The sequence below is a fragment of the Xenopus laevis genome, chromosome 2S (assembly GCF_017654675.1).
Source record: "Xenopus laevis strain J_2021 chromosome 2S, Xenopus_laevis_v10.1, whole genome shotgun sequence".
Classification (NCBI taxonomy): domain Eukaryota; kingdom Metazoa; phylum Chordata; class Amphibia; order Anura; family Pipidae; genus Xenopus; species Xenopus laevis.
This window is the reverse complement of record NC_054374.1, coordinates 62,676,529-62,694,237: the sequence shown is the minus strand read 5'-3', so window position 1 is coordinate 62,694,237 and position 17,709 is coordinate 62,676,529. Positions and strand designations below refer to the sequence as shown.

The window sequence follows — 17,709 nt, the reverse complement described above, 5'->3', positions numbered from 1 at the left end:
TCTATCTTCCTTGATTTTCTACTTTACTTTGTAAAAAAAAAAACTTTTCATTATGTAACCCAGAATAAATCCATGTTGACAGCAAAATATCTTTTTTTATGTCTAAAGAGAGACCACTGATATCCCAGGTACAAAGCATATTGCAAAGCATACTAGATAATAGATCCCATGCCACAACTTTCAGCTTGTTGAATTTATATGCTTTATTGCCTACTGGGACTGCAACCAAAGCCAGAGGGAGCTGCTTTATGACATTAGTCTGCCCAAAATTCTTAGTCATCTTTTTGTGACGGTCCTTGCCTCGAAGTTTATCAAACATTTAGAGCTTGCCTAGGGTGCTTAATGTAATTTAATGTTTTCTTGATTTGGTACAGCTTGGCTTCTTACATTAGCATTACCTTCCTTGGATTTCATTTGTGTATGCCCCCTGGCTAGTGATGAGCAATATTATTAAAGGAAGATTCTGAATTTACAACTTCAGCGAGCAGCACCTTCCCTTTCTATGGCATACTAGGCTCTACAGGATATTCAAAAGATTGTCAGCTTTGATTATATATAAATAAGTAGTGAAAAAAATATAGAAATGCAATACAAACTTTACAGTGGATAGTGGATAGTAGCACGAACTTGTGTAGAGCTGCCTATCTTCAGGCCCAAGAATCAGATGCAGCCCCTCAAAAATGTTTTAAAATAAACTTAGTAGAACTCTATAAACTCTTTATAATAATAAATGTCTTAATGTTTCAATATAACAGGTATGCTGGCCAGGGTGAAAATTTAGAGGAAACATTTTGCCATGTGCCCATATGCAGAATTACAAATCGTATACTCAAACTCAGAAGTGAATAGTTTAAGAAATTCTGTGTGGAATGTAAAAGCAGTTAATACATTTTATACCATAAGGATAATAAACGCACACGCATCCAAAATCCAGCGAGAGGGTAACGGTAAGAGCGATCCAGCAAACAAGTTTCACTCTGTGGACTAAGAAGCATCAGGAAAAGGGAAGGCGCATTTAATGCATCAGCGTCGTTGGATCATAATGCAGAGTCACACAATTGATGCCGGTTAAAAGTCCATATGTATTTGATATACTTTAAAAACATCAAGTTTTAGAAGAAGTGGATGAACTGGGCAGGGGAGTGCATGGCTCTACGCGTTTCGTGACTTCTGATGAAGTGACCCATGCAGTCACGAAACGTGTAGAGCCATGCACTCCCCTGCCCAGTTCATCCACTTCTTGTAAAACTTGATGTTTTTATAGTATATCAAATAAATATGGACTTTTAACCGGCATCAATTGTGCAACTCTGCATTATGATCCAACGACGCACTGAACACGCCTTCCCTATTCCTAATACATTTAATACCCTCTGTTTAGGGTCTTTTGCCCATTCTAAGAACGGGCTAATGAAACATCCTCTGCTGTATGCCTGTAAGCAAATAAAATGTGCAGTTACTGAATGCAGTAGATATAATCTGTATGAAATGTTTAGTTGTCAGAAGATCTTAAAGAGGTTTTAAGTTCTGCTCAGCTTTCTTGCTGTGGGAGGTAATGTTTTGCTTAGTGTTCTTTTAGCCGAGTATAGAAAACTGAGATGTTATGTTCAATGTTTTTGCTATGACTGCATTAGGGAGATTATTTGCTGAGTCTTCTAGTTGGAACTGGACAAATTAGATGTTCTGCTCAGTGCTCTTGCTTATGCATGAGGCAGATGCTCTGTTCCGTGTTTTGTCAGTAAATTAGTTGCTTAGTCACTAAAAATATGGTTTGGGGGCTCCTTTGTTTCCTACAGACCTGTGATGTATTAAGCACTACAGATAGGATAGTACCTTACTGTCCAGTTACAAATGGGGTTCAGTGATATGTTCTAACTGTAAGTGTGCATGACAAAATAATACAGATTTGTCTGGACTTGTGCTGGTTAGAGAAATATAGCAGATATGTAGCATTCTTTGTGCCCAGTATGATGCATGTTATCCAGATAGCTGGGGTGATGCAGCTTACCATCCTTATGTTATGAAAAGGGGGAAAGCAATTTGTACTTTACTCATTCCATGAACAATAAAGTACATCTTAAAGTACACAGTGCCTGAACAGGGTAACCCAAGCCTTAATCCATCTAATAAAAATGCATCTTGATCTAATCTAATTTTGTATGACATACAAATACTTCACATTCATGCTGCTTCTGCACTGTGTTCATCATTATACAGTAGGTATAGCCAGTATTCAGCTTCCAGTGCTATTGCGGTAAAATGTACTACACTGCTCGGCTGGTTGAGAAGAGGGTAACTTGCTATTATAGTAAATATTTGTGAGGTGTCTTAACACTGTAAATCGTCTGTTCAGAACATCGCAGCAGCTAATAGGTTAATGGAATCTTTCTAGTTTCTTCACTGGGACGGTCTCTGACATAGAGATGCATCTCCCTCCCTCTTTATTCGTCTTCTCCCCTTCTCTTATTACTTCCTCTACCCTTCTCAATAAGCATGTGAAGAAGGCTCTCCACCTGCATCTCCACCTGCCTTTTCTCTTCCCTCCCACTGTATATTCCACCTCCAACCTTCAATGGGTTATTTACCTTGTTTTATTCACTCCTCCTCCTTTATCCTCATTCTCTGTGCATGTGTGTGGGTTTTCCCTCATTGAGGGATTCCGAAGCTGTGACATAGTACTGGGAATCTGCAGAAAGCAAAGGTACAGAAACTCAGCATCTCTGTGTTTGCTGGAAGTGTGGGTGTGTGTGTGCAATGGTGTGTTTGTCAGATTATGTCTGTCTCTATTTTTCCCAGTTTTCATTTTTCTAGGCAGAATGCACCTTACTTTGATTCATTTGTCAAATACATGGCATGATTTTGCATAACCTAAACATAAAGTACTATGTATGAGTATAAAAAAAAAACATATATCTGTATGGCTGCAGGCCCTGGTAAAGATATACATCATCACATATTTGGCTGAATGAAACATGTAAACAGTATGTTTGCCAGTGCAGTAGTATGTCTGCTGGAATGAATATGAGTATGTATGTGCATCACTAGAAGAGTGAGATTGTTTCTCCTGTTTTGGTTGTGTAATTTTACTTTTATAAGCATACCAATACTTTTTAAATTATGTGTAGTGTTATAATCAAAACATTAGTAAGTCTGCAATTCTAAATACTTAGAATTGCAGACTACATGTATCTAATACATCTCTTGTGTTTAAATTAGTTTCTTGAATGGTGAACAGATTTAATAAATGGTATAAACTATAACCTTTTCTATGATTTATCTAATATCTGTGCAATACTGGTAACATGTCATCATGTAACAGTATAACTTTGAAAGAGTTGGCCTTATGTGTTTTGCCAGTAAACTGAAAAGAAAAACAATTGTAAATACATTAGTGTATTTATATTGCCCGTATCGAGTTAAGGGGAAGTGATGTAAAAAAAAATATGAATACTAAATGTATTTTTATTATTGGTTCATGTTAGCCCCTTAGATGTAATCAAGCATTGCTTTGTTCTGGTTTCCTTTCCAGATGTTTTCCTTTACAGAGTGCAAATTAGGGGCATTAATGCAGAGAGAATCCATTATTAAGCTGGTAAAAGTTTATACTATTGACCAGTGCACAGTGCAAAAAATAACATTCCTATTATTTGTGTCCAAATTCCATTATTTGTATATTTGCACTTTTTAATCTGCCCCAGGCACTACTTCTTGGGACATGTATACTGCATTCGTTCTTGCTTATATAAGATTTTCCTGTTCAAGAGAACACCTAGTTTTATTGTCTGCCATTTTAACCCCTTTGCAGTTTATTGTATATGGTCATTCACAAATCACAAATACTTCTTTCTCCCACTGAATAAATTAATTGTGGGCATCTCATTGTGATATTTTTTGTGATGTTTCAGGGTTCCCACCTATTATAGCCTGTCCTTCACAGCCCCTCCCTATAAAACAAGGGGGATCTCTATTTGTAAGAGCGCTTCTAGGATCAGGCTGAAGAGTGCACAACATATTCTGCAGCAAGCAAGAGAGGGACAAAGAGAGGCACAGCCAGAGAGAGAGAGCACCACCTACTACATGCAGAGCACTGTAAGTATTATTTTTTAGACAGCCAAACACTAGGAGATAAGAAACAAAAAAAGAGGAGAAAACAAGAGCATGAAAGAGTGAACGAGAGACATTTGACTCTAAAGAAAACGAGCAGTCCCTACTGAGTTATCAGTGTGTTGCCTGTAGCAGAAGCAGGATGAAGCAGTTAGAGTGAAATGCACTGACCATCCTACCTTTTATGAACAGAGATACAGAGGAAGGAGGATGGAGGGAGATCCAGAGAAGACAAGAAGAGAGACAAGAAAATGGAGAATGGATGTCTGATAAAGAGAAGAGTAAAAAGTATAGTATAAGCCTAAGAGTATAGTGCAGTATTAGAAAGAGGGGAGCCAATATATAGAAAAGCAAAATTGTGTGTCTCCAAAGGGTATTTCTTTCTTGCTGTATGCTGCTGCTACTAGGTCATCCCAAAGGATCATGTATTCAGATTCACTGAATTGTCCCTGCTAATAATGATAGATCTGCTATTTTTAAACAATTCTAAAAGTATGGACTCTGTGTATCTTGTACCCATGAGGATTTCACTAGAAACTGGATCATCTTTCTCTTTTTGTTCATGTTTTTGATGAATTTAGAAATTTGCTGAGTATGTACGCTTCTTGTGTTCTATACACCTGGGTCAGATTCATGGTGCTGTTATACTGAAAGGGTTAAAGCTGACTCAGTCCATGTGCTGGAAGGAGGGGGGTTGGGAGGAGAAAAATGAGACAGAGGGCCACAAGGAGGGGGATAGGGGGTGCAGCAGGGGTGCACAAAGGGAGTGGGGGATTTATTTTACTGGGCTTAGCAATGACAGCCTGAATACTTTCCCTACTGCATATACAGGTGTGTGTGTGTGTTTTCAGTGTTCATAAACAGAAGAATATCAGACAGTATGCATAACTTGGATTACATAATTGCCTGAAAGCTTTTTGAACCAATGTAGTATATTTTAGCAATTGTCAAAGACATATGCTTAAGAGAAGAAGCTTACATCAAAGCTTCTATTTTGTTTTTTAATTGTACTTAGCCCTGAGAATGGGCAAGGATTGTATTTTGTTGTGGAATTACTATAGAAATTAAGCCACCTTGGGCTCTAAATGGTACAAAATACACAGACCCTCTCATGGATAAACACACTCTGTATATATATATATATATATATATATATATATATATATATATATATATATATATATATATATATATATATATATATATATATATATATATATAGACCAGTGGACTGAACATTATATACAGCATACTCTTAAATGTGGAGAGGGCAGCTTTAGGTGTAAAAGGTGCTCTATATCCTGATATATTCATCTGTTCTAATTATAATATTCCAAAGACTGAGGTTATGATATAGCCACCTTGGGCTCTAAATGGTACAAAATACACAGACCCTCTCATGGATAAACACACTCTGTATATATATATATATATATATATATATATATATATATATATATATATATATATATATATATATATATTTATATATATATATATATATATATATATATATATATATATATATATATATATATATATATATATATATAGACCAATGGACTGAACATTATATACAGCATACTCTTAAATGTGGAGAGGGCAGCTTTAGGTGTAAAAGGTGCTCTATATCCTGATATATTCATCTGTTCTAATTATAATATTCCAAAGACTGAGGTTATGATATAGCATTGCACAAACTATAGGTATATATATAGGTATATTTGAGGTGGTGAAAAACTAGTTTAAATTAAATGATGTAGAAAGTAATCATTAGGATTTTTGCAAGCCAATAATATGTCTAAATGGAATTCATAGGATAAGTTAAAGTCACAAGTTATATAAATTATTGGAACTGTTTGCCTGATCTTCTATATCCTTAAATAACCTATAGTATAGATGGTAACAATCTTTCCATTTCTTGCAGGCTGTATGGGCAAAAACTATTTTTGTGTGCACTATTTAAAATCTTTGTGCACAGAAGTCATATTGCTACACAGCAGTCATATTGCTACACAGCAGCTTGTTTATATGAACTATAGTAGTGTTTCTGAAGCAAACACCAGTTTTACCAGTGCAGGTACATGACACCAGTACAGTACATGATATTTTCATTAATTTAAAACACTGTATATTTTTGGTGTTGCTGTTCCTTTAAGTATTTAATTGGGTGTTAAGGGAGATCAAGGAAGCAATGAGGTGGGTATAAATAATATAAATGTAGGAACCCAGTTATTAGGACTAGGTTAACAAATATTTAGTAATAATCCTATGCAATTTTCCCAGTGCTTCCCTTTTTTAGTAAGTGGGCTCACCTTCTTAATTGGGTCACACCAACAGATTCATCAATACACGTTTTATGAAGGAGGCCACAAAGGATTCGCAGTACTGTGCTGCAAAACTTTTATTCCAAAATACACAACATTTTTTGAGTCAGCAAGGACCCTTTCTCAAGTGTGTTTCTCACTTGAGAAAGGGTCCTTGCTGACTCGAAACATGTCGTATTTTGGAATAAAAGTTTTGCAGCACAGTACTGTGGATGCTTTGTGGCCTCCTTCATACAATGTGTATTGATAAATATTTAGTATTGTTTAAGGACCCAAAAAAATAGCAGCTCTACAGGAATTCATGGAAAAATGTAATTTTCAAGCAGCAAAATTGTAGTGTTGCACGTGCGACTAGGGTGAATATTTCTATGCACCTTAATCATTGACAGCTGTACTGGTACAGCAAGCGCAGAACACAGGTGGAACACATCCTGTTACGCTTCACCTATATGTCAATATGGCCGGTAAGAAGAATAGACTGCATTTTGTCCTGGGCTCCCGTACAGTGGAAAACAGAAGAAATCCACCACAGGTTTCCTGTACCAGCATAAGTGCTTAAATCAAATGATTATGAACAAAGCAACCTTTGGTACTCTAGTTGACTCAAACTACCAGTGGTTTAATAACCACTGCTGGTCTCCAACTTCTAAAGTGTCAAAGTATTATTATTATATATGTACTTTAGTATAGCAAAATACACATATTCATGAAGATCTCCCTCTCAGTTAGTTTATGGACTGATTTATATATAAATTGACACTATAAAGTTGCCCCCACGACACAAATCACAACACCAAGAAAACACATACCAGCAACATATTCACAAAACAAGTTCATAGCAGTATGATGGAAGAACACATATATATCATATAAACAGTATATATATATATATATATATATATATATACAAACTGGAAGATAGAAGCTCACTCCTGGGATTTCTTCAAAAGCAAATCATTTTATTAAATTCTCATAGCAGTAATCGACGTTTCGGCTCGTGTCCAGAGCCTTTATCAAGATTACATAAAAATATAAAAAAGCTGTTTAAATACACACTGCCCCCCAAGGGGCGTGCCCAGTGTCACCCACCAACCACCAATCACTACAGCCCCATAGACATCATCACAAAAAACGGTCTTCCGTATTATATGTTATTATTGCCTTTAAAATCTTTATAAAAAATCAAATATTGTCGGAATAAGTCGCTGTTGCTACAGCACCTGTATGGCATAGCCTCAATCTAATAAATACAGCAATAAATACATAAATACTTTATAAATAAACCACACAATAAATATTAAATATTAAGACATAAATTTTGTAGCCGAATTGCACAATAGTCCTCTAATCACAGAGGTTATCCACATTGTAACTAAATTATCTCTGGCTAAGGAAACAATTGAAGAAACATTGTTCATTTAAACCTTTTGGATACATGGTGCCCAACCTCGTAATCCAGTACGTCTCCCGTTGTAACAGTAACCTAGACCTATCACCACCGCGTCTAGGTTCTGGGACATGGTCAATGCCAATATATTTAAATGTAGGCAATCTATGCCCTTTTTCCAAAAAATGTTTAGCAACTGGTTTCACCGATTTCCCATCTCTATAGGCTGTACTAATGGCGGATCTATGTCCATCAATGCGTAATCGCAGGGTCATATCTGTTTTACCTATATAAGAAAGTCCACATGGACAGGTTATCATGTAAATAACATGAGTAGTAGTACATGTAATACGATGTTTGATGTTAATTTTCTGTCCCGTGAGGGGATGGTGAAAAAACTCGCCCGGTGACATATACCTACAAGATGTACAACTGATACACCTGTAACACCCAGGTTTCCCAGCTTTAAGCCAACAGGATGAAGGTTTCTGATAACATCCCACTGGGTCTGTCGCAACCAGTAAATCCCGAAGATTTTGTCCTCTACTATAGGCCATCATTGGGGGTTTAGGACATTGTCTACCAAGGTCCTTATCTGCTCTAATGATGGACCAATTATCCTTCACCAATTTATCTATAGCGTAAGATGACGTATTAAACCTAGTTACGAACGTCATTCGCCCCATTCTATCATCTGATGTATTAGCAGAACCCACAGTTCTATTCTTGGCCAGATCCAATGCTTTTTGGAGAGTTCTGGAATTATATCCCCGCTCTTTAAATTTATCCCACATTTCCTTAATCTGGGTCTCACATTTGACATTATCCGAATTATTCCTAAGAACCCGGCAAAACTGTGATATCGGCAAAGATTTTTTAAGGTTGACAGGATGGCAACTGGAATTGTGTAATAACGTATTCCTATCAGTTGACTTACGATACAGTGAATAGTGTAGTCTATCATGTTCCTTCCATATCTCAACATCCAAAAATTGTACCGTATAGGGATCACAATGAGCTGTAAAACGAATGGGTGAAAGTAAAGCATTCAATTGGTTCATCATCTCATTAAATGACTCTAAATTACCATCCCACACAATGAACACGTCATCGATAAAGCGTTTGTAACAAATCAATCGTTCCGTGTACTTTTTTAAGATATGTTCCTCCTGGTGCATAAAAAGGTTGGCATAAGCTGGAGCCATTGATGCCCCCATCGCTGTACCAGTCCGTAGTAATATTGATTTTCGAAGCGAAAATAGTTACACTTTAAACATAGCTCCAATAATGTAATTACAAAATGAATTGGAGGACCGTCAAACGCACAGCTCTCGCCTAGCGATTTAAATACCGCCTCTAATCCATCTTTGTGTGGGATGCTGGTATATAGACTGGACACATCTGCAGTTGCTAAACAGATTTCCCTATTTAAGGGTAACTTAAGCTGTTTAATGCATTCAAGAAAATGAGGTGTATCTCTCAGGTATGATGCTGTATTTTGAACCACCGGTTGTAGCAATTTATCCAAATACACTCCCAAAGGATGCAACAGGCTCTCACGAGCGGAAACTATTGGCCTCCCAGGTGGAGGATTCAAACCTTTGTGCACCTTTGGAAGAGTGTATAATATGGGACACTTAGGAAAAACCTGTGTTAAAAATGCTTTTTCTTCCTTCGAGATCCACCTATTTTCAAATGCCTCACACACAATGTTGTCAACCTGTAATTTAAATTTGGTTACTGAATCACAAGACAATCGTTCATATACATTGGCATTATTCAATTGTGATAAAATTTCAAGTCTGTAATCCTCGTAATTCAAAATCACAATGCCTCCGCCTTTATCAGCGGGACGTATTATGATCTTACTGTCCCCACTCAATGAGCGAATAGCCTCCCTTTCTTGTGTAGTCAAATTCATCTGTTTATTTACATTCTTATGTCTGGATTCGTACTGCAGTTCAGCAACACCCTTTTCCATTGCACTCTTAAATAATTTGATGGAGGGATTAACCGACCTCGGGCAGAATGTACTTTTTAACTTTAATTTTCCTGGGTCGATTTCACTGTCCCCTGAGTTACCTTGGTCCTTAAAGTAATCTTTAAGATCCAACACTCTCCCAAATTTAAACAGTTCAATGTCAAATTGAAAATTGTCAAAGGCTACTGTTGGTACATATGAAAGTCCCTTACTCAATAATGATTTCTCAGCAGATGTTAAGGTATGGGATGATAAATTGAAAATGGGAATATTCATTTCCTGGGAGGTCTTCCTTTTCGAGCCCCTCCGCGTTGGATGCCTTTGCCTCTTCCTGTGCCTGGGGGAGGCAAACCCAGTAACTGGGTATCCTCTAAAAAATTCTGCGAGTGTTGTCCAGATACATCCCCAGATTCACTCCTCATGGGTTCAATCCCAGGCCCCGGGTTACATTACTGCCCTGTGCCACAAGATCATCCCCCTCTGAATCTCCAGAGCTGTTGTCCACCGTATTCCTAGGTTTAATCAATCGATGTCTAGGAGCCCGCCTGAATCTATTGAAGTTATCTTTTGCCCCACTTAACCAAAAGTAAGTTTCTCCCGTTTAAAGCGCAATAGATCCCTCTTATATGTCTCAACACGTGTATTTACCTTTTGTATCGTTTCCTGCGATGTGTCCATAGATAGAGTTTCTTGATGTTCAAGTTCGCACGCTGCACGCTCCTTCCTCACTCTAGCCAGTTCCGAGGAGACCTCACCGATCACTAAGATCATCAAATCCAGTGAGCACCTGTTGAGTACGCCTATCCATTTCTTACAAAATTCGGGATTTGTTCGTCCGATCGTCGGCACGTTCCGAATGCGGAATCCCTTAGGGATCCTTTTCTCCCGGTAGTAGTCGGATAGGAATAACCCATGGAGGTCCAAATCGATTTCCCTTTGTTTCAAACGGGTAAGATCATCACAGATATCTTTAATTGTGTTACAAGCCGGCAGTTCACTCTGCGAGGTCTGCCATAATACCTGTTCGGCGTCTGCCTCGGTCACATGCCAGGTCTCGGCGAATCCTGCAAGCGTGAAAAAAAAACGGTCTTCCGTATTATATGTTATTATTGCTTTTAAAATCTTTATAAAAAATCAAATATTGTCGGAATAAGTCGCTGTTGCTACAGCACCTGTATGGCATAGCCTCAATCTAATAAATACAGCAATAAATACATAAATACTTTATAAATAAACCACACAATAAATATTAAATATTAAGACATAAATTTTGTAGCCGAATTGCACAATAGTCCTCTAATCACAGAGGTTATCCACATTGTAACTATATTATCTCTGGCTAAGGAAACAATTGAAGAAACATTGTTCATTTAAACCTTTTGGATACATGGTGCCCAACCTCGTAATCCAGTACGTCTCCCGTTGTAACAGTAACCTAGACCTATCACCACCGCGTCTAGGTTCTGGGACATGGTCAATGCCAATATATTTAAATGTAGGCAATCTATGCCCTTTTTCCAAAAAATGTTTAGCAACTGGTTTCACCGATTTCCCATCTCTATAGGCTGTACTAATGGCGGATCTATGTCCATCAATGCGTAATCGCAGGGTCATATCTGTTTTACCTATATAAGAAAGTCCACATGGACAGGTTATCATGTAATAACATGAGTAGTAGTACATGTAATACGATGCTTATATTTAAGCTGGCCAACTACGTCAAAGTCATCCCATATCAGCTTAAATATATTGCAATATATGGACAGTATGCACAAATGTCGCTGTCTTAAATATATTGATAATGGGTTGAGTGCAGAGGACTCTTGTATTTGTCTATATGTATTTTGTGGTCACAGCCTCATTGCACCCCCGCCTAATGGTTTTAAAAAATAGTGGTGAGCACAACTTTCCCTTGTTTGTTATAGTTATACAGGAGCAGTGACCAGCTCCATGTTGTAGCTCCCACCCCTCCCAGCTATAGTCAGGTGATCCCACTGGTGTCTAATAAAAGGGCAGCCAAGTATGGGGGTTTACTTTGAAAGCAGCAAGTAAGTTGCAGGTAAAACCTAGTCCCTTTGTAAAATGTATAATGAAGCAATAGAATTCTTAATGAATCAGATAAAATTGAGCATAGGACTGGCCAGATATGGGATGACTTTGACGTAGTTGGCCAGCTTAAATATATTGCAATATATGGACAAACAATCCCTGTTTTGTTTAAAGGGTAAGGCATTTTTCAGTAGCAGTATGCACAAATGTCGCTGTCTTAAAAGAGAAGGAAAGCTACGGAGGCATTTTATTGCCAATAGATTAGCTGCAATAGTGCAAGCTAGAATGCTATATTTATTCTGTAGAATGTTTTACCATACCTGAGTAAAAAGCTCTAGAAACTCTCTGTTTGTTTAGGATAGGAGCTGCAGTATTAACATGGTGTGACATCACTTCCTGCCTGAGTCTCTCCCTGCTCTGGGCTCAGATTACAGTAGAGAAGGGAGGGGGAGGGGAAGAGGAGCAAACTGAGCATGCTCTTGCCCAGGGCAATGAGGTTTAAGCTGAAAACAGGAAGTCTGATACAAAAGCCCATGTGTACACAATAGAAGGAAAGAAATGCTGTATTTCTTTTGACAGGAGACTCAGAGCAGCACCACTTTGGGGGTTTACTGGTATATTTAGATGGACCTTAGTTTTAACCTTTCCTTCTCCTTTAAATATATTGATAATGGGTTGAGTGCAGAGGACTCTTGTATTTGTCTATATATATATATATATATATATATATACTGTTTATATGATATATATGTGTTCTTCCATCATATATATATATATATATATATATATATATATATATATATATATATATATATATATATATATATATTACATGCGTATTCAACATGCACCTCTTTATTTAACTGTATTATAATCATGTATTGAAAGCATAAACATGCAGCATGTTGCATTTAAAAGGAAGCTAAGTGACACTTCCATGCTTTTGGTTGCTGGTGTGTACAAACAGGCAGAATAAGATGGAATCAATTAGCTTGTAAGTTTAGGTGCACTCAAACCTGAATCTCAAATGTCTATCAAATGCAAAACAAATCCCTGTGTGTAAAATCCTTTAGTTTACACTCTCTGAAGATCTTCCTAGCTGCAATTTATAGGGAAATGCAGGTAAAATTCATACGTGTCTGTCATTGGTCAAAAAAAGCAACATTGCATTGAAGAAAACCAAAATTGTACGAATCTTCAGAAATTTGATATCTTGAACCACTCATTAATTTTCAGTGCAATTTGAAGTTTTCCTAGTCAATTGAACATTATTGTGATTCATGTTAAATCAAATCTGATTCAATCAGATTCAGTACATAACATTATTTGCTTTAAAGGGATCTTGTCAACGGAAAACATGTTTTTTTTCAAAACGTATCAGTTAATAGTGCTACTCCAGCAGAATTCTGCACTGAAATCCATTTCTCAAAAGAGGAAACAGATTTTTTTATATTCAATTTTGAAATCTGACATGGGGCTAGACATTTTGTCAATTTCCCAGCTGCCCCCAGTCATGTGACTTGTGCTGTTCTTAGATCTACCAGGCAGCTGTTATCTTGTGTTAGGGAGCTGCTATCTGATTACCTTCAAATTGTTCTTTTGTTTGGCTGCTGGGGGGAAAAAGGGAGGGGGTGATATCACTCTAACTTGCAGTACAGCAGTAAAGAGTGATTGAAGTTTATCAGAGCACAAGTCACATGACTTGGGGCAGCTGGGAAATTGACAATATGTCTAGCCCCATGACAGATTTCAAAACTGAATATAAAAAAATCTGTTTGCTCTTTTGAGAAATGGATTTGAGTGCAGAATTCTGCTGTAGCAGCACTAATAACTTAAATTTTTTTTCCCCATGACAGTATCCCTTTAAGTTAGAAAATCTTTATGGGTTGATCATATGATGATAAGTACAGGGCTCTTTTGAATCTTTCATAACACTGTCCTTTTTACCTTGCACCAAGGCGCAAAGTGCAGATTGCAGCTACCTTTTTGTGGCCCATTTGAGCACTTGTGTTTTTAACACACACAATCACTTTCATGTGTTGCCATTTTCTCCTGATCATAGATTGTGATTTATTTTGATTTGATAGCCTTGTTTCCCTACTGAGAAAGACCTTTGTCAAATCAGTCAATGGGTGCCCTAGGAAAGACATTTTTTACATTTATGTTGTTTAGAAAAAGTAAGTAAAGGGACACCTGCACCAATCATACATTTGCATAAAATAAAAAAGCATGTTGCATTTTGATATGAAATTAAAATATAGCTGAAATACCTGTAACAATAAAAAAAGTCACAATGCAAATAAATACATTTTCTGCATTTTGGAACATACAATTATTTTTGTATGTGTGGTGTTTACTTGTCCTACTAAAGAAAGAAACAAACAAACAAACAAACACTCAATACTATTTTAAGCTATTCCAAATAAAAGTAAGTTATGGTATATAAATTCTTTATTCCCTGGCAGCAGAGTCTGCCCATGAGGGTTTAGTATTGTGTGCCTCATGGAATTACGATGGAGCGCATTTCCTCTAGTTTGGGGATGTCTAATTGCAGCTACCAGCATCCCCTGAGAACTGCAGCTCAACAACAGCTAGAGGGTTGTAGGTTGGGTAAATGTGTTCAAACAGAAATGAGTCCTACAGACTTAAGCATAAAGTGTGGATTTGCTGATTTACACATTCTTCTTTTGATCCTTTGGGAAACATGAAGGGCTACAATGCAACTGCAACCTCTGGACCAGCACATTGTTTATTGCCTAGCTTTAAGAGCCTTGACAGTATCCTTAAAGAAACAGTAATGCCAAAAAATGAAAGCGTTTTAAAGTAATTAACATATGATATACTGTTATTATGCACTGGTAAAAATAGTGTGTTTGCTTTAGAAAGACTACTATAGTTTATATTAACAAGCTGCTGTGTAGCCATGGAGGCAGTGAATCAAGCTGGGAAAAAAGGAGAAAAGGCACAGGATAGCACAGAACAGATAAGCCCTGTCCAATACAATGGTATTTTATCTGTTATGTGTTTATCTGTTACCAGTGCCTTTCTCCCTTTTTCAGCTTTAATGGCTGCCCCATGGCTTAACAGCAGTTTGGTTACATAAACTATTAGTCTTTCTGAAGCAAACATGCCAATTTTGCCAATGCAGAGCAACACTACATTATATTTTAATTACTTTCAGATTTTAGTGTTACTGTTCCTATAAAAATATGGAATGTGTTTCATATTACAGCTGGGACAAAAAATACTTCTAAAGAATTCTTTAGCTACTTTATACTATACCTTTATATATACCATTAACAAAGTGGTCTAGGTAAAATGTGTATATGCTGTAAAATATATCTTTGGGAAGTGTTCTGTATAACAAATTGCTTAAAGCATTTGTGCACATGGAGATAAGTTTACTTGTAGAAATTCATTTTTGGAGTAGTATTTGCCCCAAGAGAGATCAGCATTGGTGCTTTGCCACCAATCTTTGGAGCAATATTTGGTTCAAATAGATTTATAAATATGGCCAGCACAGGCACAGTTTACCAAGACAAATTAGAGCTATAAAACACAGAATACCTGGGACCTACTATATAGGAACTTGTTGATTTAGGTTTGCTTTTCTGCATGAACTGTTATAAAATTGCAGTATGGTTTAATAGGAAAGAATGATCTTTACTAACAGGAACAAACAGACTACAAATAAGATGATAATCTCCACAAAAACGTTGTCAAACTGGGATTTTCTTTAACTTGATAAAATTAATCAAGTTTGCACTAGCACCATCCATAAGTATGTTATAAAGCCCCAACATGTGCTACACTTTACTGGAATGATCATGGCTCTTGCAAGAGAACTGAATGCATCAACTGTAGGGACAGCTGGTTATTAAAACCTTTTTGAGACCCTTTACACTCTTTGGAGGCAGAGTTGAGGCTTTTGCCTCAGGCAGCACCCCACTAGGTACCAGGGGCAGCAAAAATGCTGCTCCTAGTACTTTAAGAGCAGAATTTCTGGTTTTCAGAAATTTGGCTCTTCTAGCGCAGAGAGTGCAGTTAGGCTCTCAGCGCTAGTGTACTGGCCCTCTCTGACACCCTTGTGGACCCCCCTGGACCCCCTCAGGTGCAAAAAGGTAAGCACACAGGAGGGCAGCATCTGCTGCTGCCTCAGGCAGCAGAGGGGGCAGGATCGCCCCTGTTTGGAGGAGCTGGCCATTGCTGTATCAGTGTCCAGCAGTTGTAATAGTCAGATAGTAGTAGTTTGGTTTTCACTAATTCCCTCCCAAAATGGTTACACTTATTTAGACTTACTTACTTACTTACTTACTTAGACTTTTCTAAAGGTGGCCATAAACAGGCGATTTTAGTTGTTATCTTAACCACTGTCGAACTTGCCATAATCTTTTGTCTTGTGTATGGGCCAGAATGATTGATCCCATTGGCCCTGGACCACATGGATGCTGTCCAAGGCTGACAAGTCTGCACAGGTTCCTCATGAGATACAATCTTTGGCTTAGAGATGTAAATCACAAAAAAGAAACAGAAGTTATTCTAAATGTGACATAAACAGACACAATATGCTTATCATTGCTTCTACATAATACATTTTAATCCCAAATTGTTATTAAGATTATACTGCTGCTTGAACCACCACTATATTGTTTGCTCTTAAATATGGGTTTATTTATCAAAAATCTAATTTGTGAGGTTTGGGAGTTTTTTCCTACTTCGAATATTTATTCGTATATCGAACTTTATTGAATTCAACTGTGAAAAAAAACTTGAATATTAAGAATTTTTTTGACTTAACAAACTAAAAAAACTCAAATTAAAACTTGAAAACTCGAATTTAAAAAATGGCTTGAATTTTGCTTAGGATAACTCCCATTAACTTCTACAAGAACTCCCAGCTGATTCCCATGCTGATTTTTTTGCATTCAATTTTCTTCAAATTCTACTATTCAAAAGGATCCCCTTTTGAATAGTGGCACCACATCTCTCAGACCATATCAGACATCAAGGAATCCTGAAAGAGATTTTGCACAGAGCTAAGCACATATAGTACCCTGTGATGAATACCATCCAGCTCTAGACTTCTCTTTACCTTTACATGTTCTTGTCTCTTGTAACAAATCTTATATTATTAGAATTGGATCTATTATAAAGAAAGACTTGATCAGCTGTCTCCTCCATTGTGTAGATAGACAATTCAGAATCTCAGCTTTTCCCCAACCAATTATATCCCTCTGATAATAAGGTACCCACCGCTTCCTGCTTTATTTTTATACTATTTACATATTTAAAAATGAGCAACCATAGCTGTGTCATTTAGTTTCTGCAAATATTGTTGTTTATTGTTTATTATTAAACTTATTAGAATTTGATTTATTACATATTTAAAAATGAACAACCATAGCATAGTGTGATTTAGGTTATGCAAATATTGTTGTTTATTGTTTATTATTAGAATTGGATCTATGAAAAAGAAAAACTTCATTGTGTAGATAGACAATTCAGAATATCTGCTTTTTCCCTTATCTCATCAACCAATTATATATTAATAATTTTTCTACTATTTACATATTTAAAAATGAGCAACCATAGTTAGTGTCATTTAGGTTATGCAAATATTGTTGTACATCAACAGATTTGGGATAATTGTAAGAACAGAAAGAAACAGGGAACGCCAGCAGTGAGCCCATGACTCATACATCCATTCATACATTCATTCACAGATTGAACTAATTTTTGTACGAGTTTAATTCATGCATCAAACTGGATCAATGAAATGCAGTTGAATACTATGTACCTATTCTTTCAAATTGTGTATTGTGTTGCCCTCAGAACCAGATAAATGGGGATCTCTATGAAAT

General features: G+C 36.8%; 1 protein-coding gene across 7 annotated transcripts in view; it reads left to right on the top strand.

Moving 5' to 3' along the window:
- elk4.S (ELK4, ETS transcription factor S homeolog) overlaps nt 1-17,709 on the top strand; it is a 301,246-nt gene that overhangs the window by 223,710 nt on the left and 59,827 nt on the right. The window lies entirely within an intron of this gene.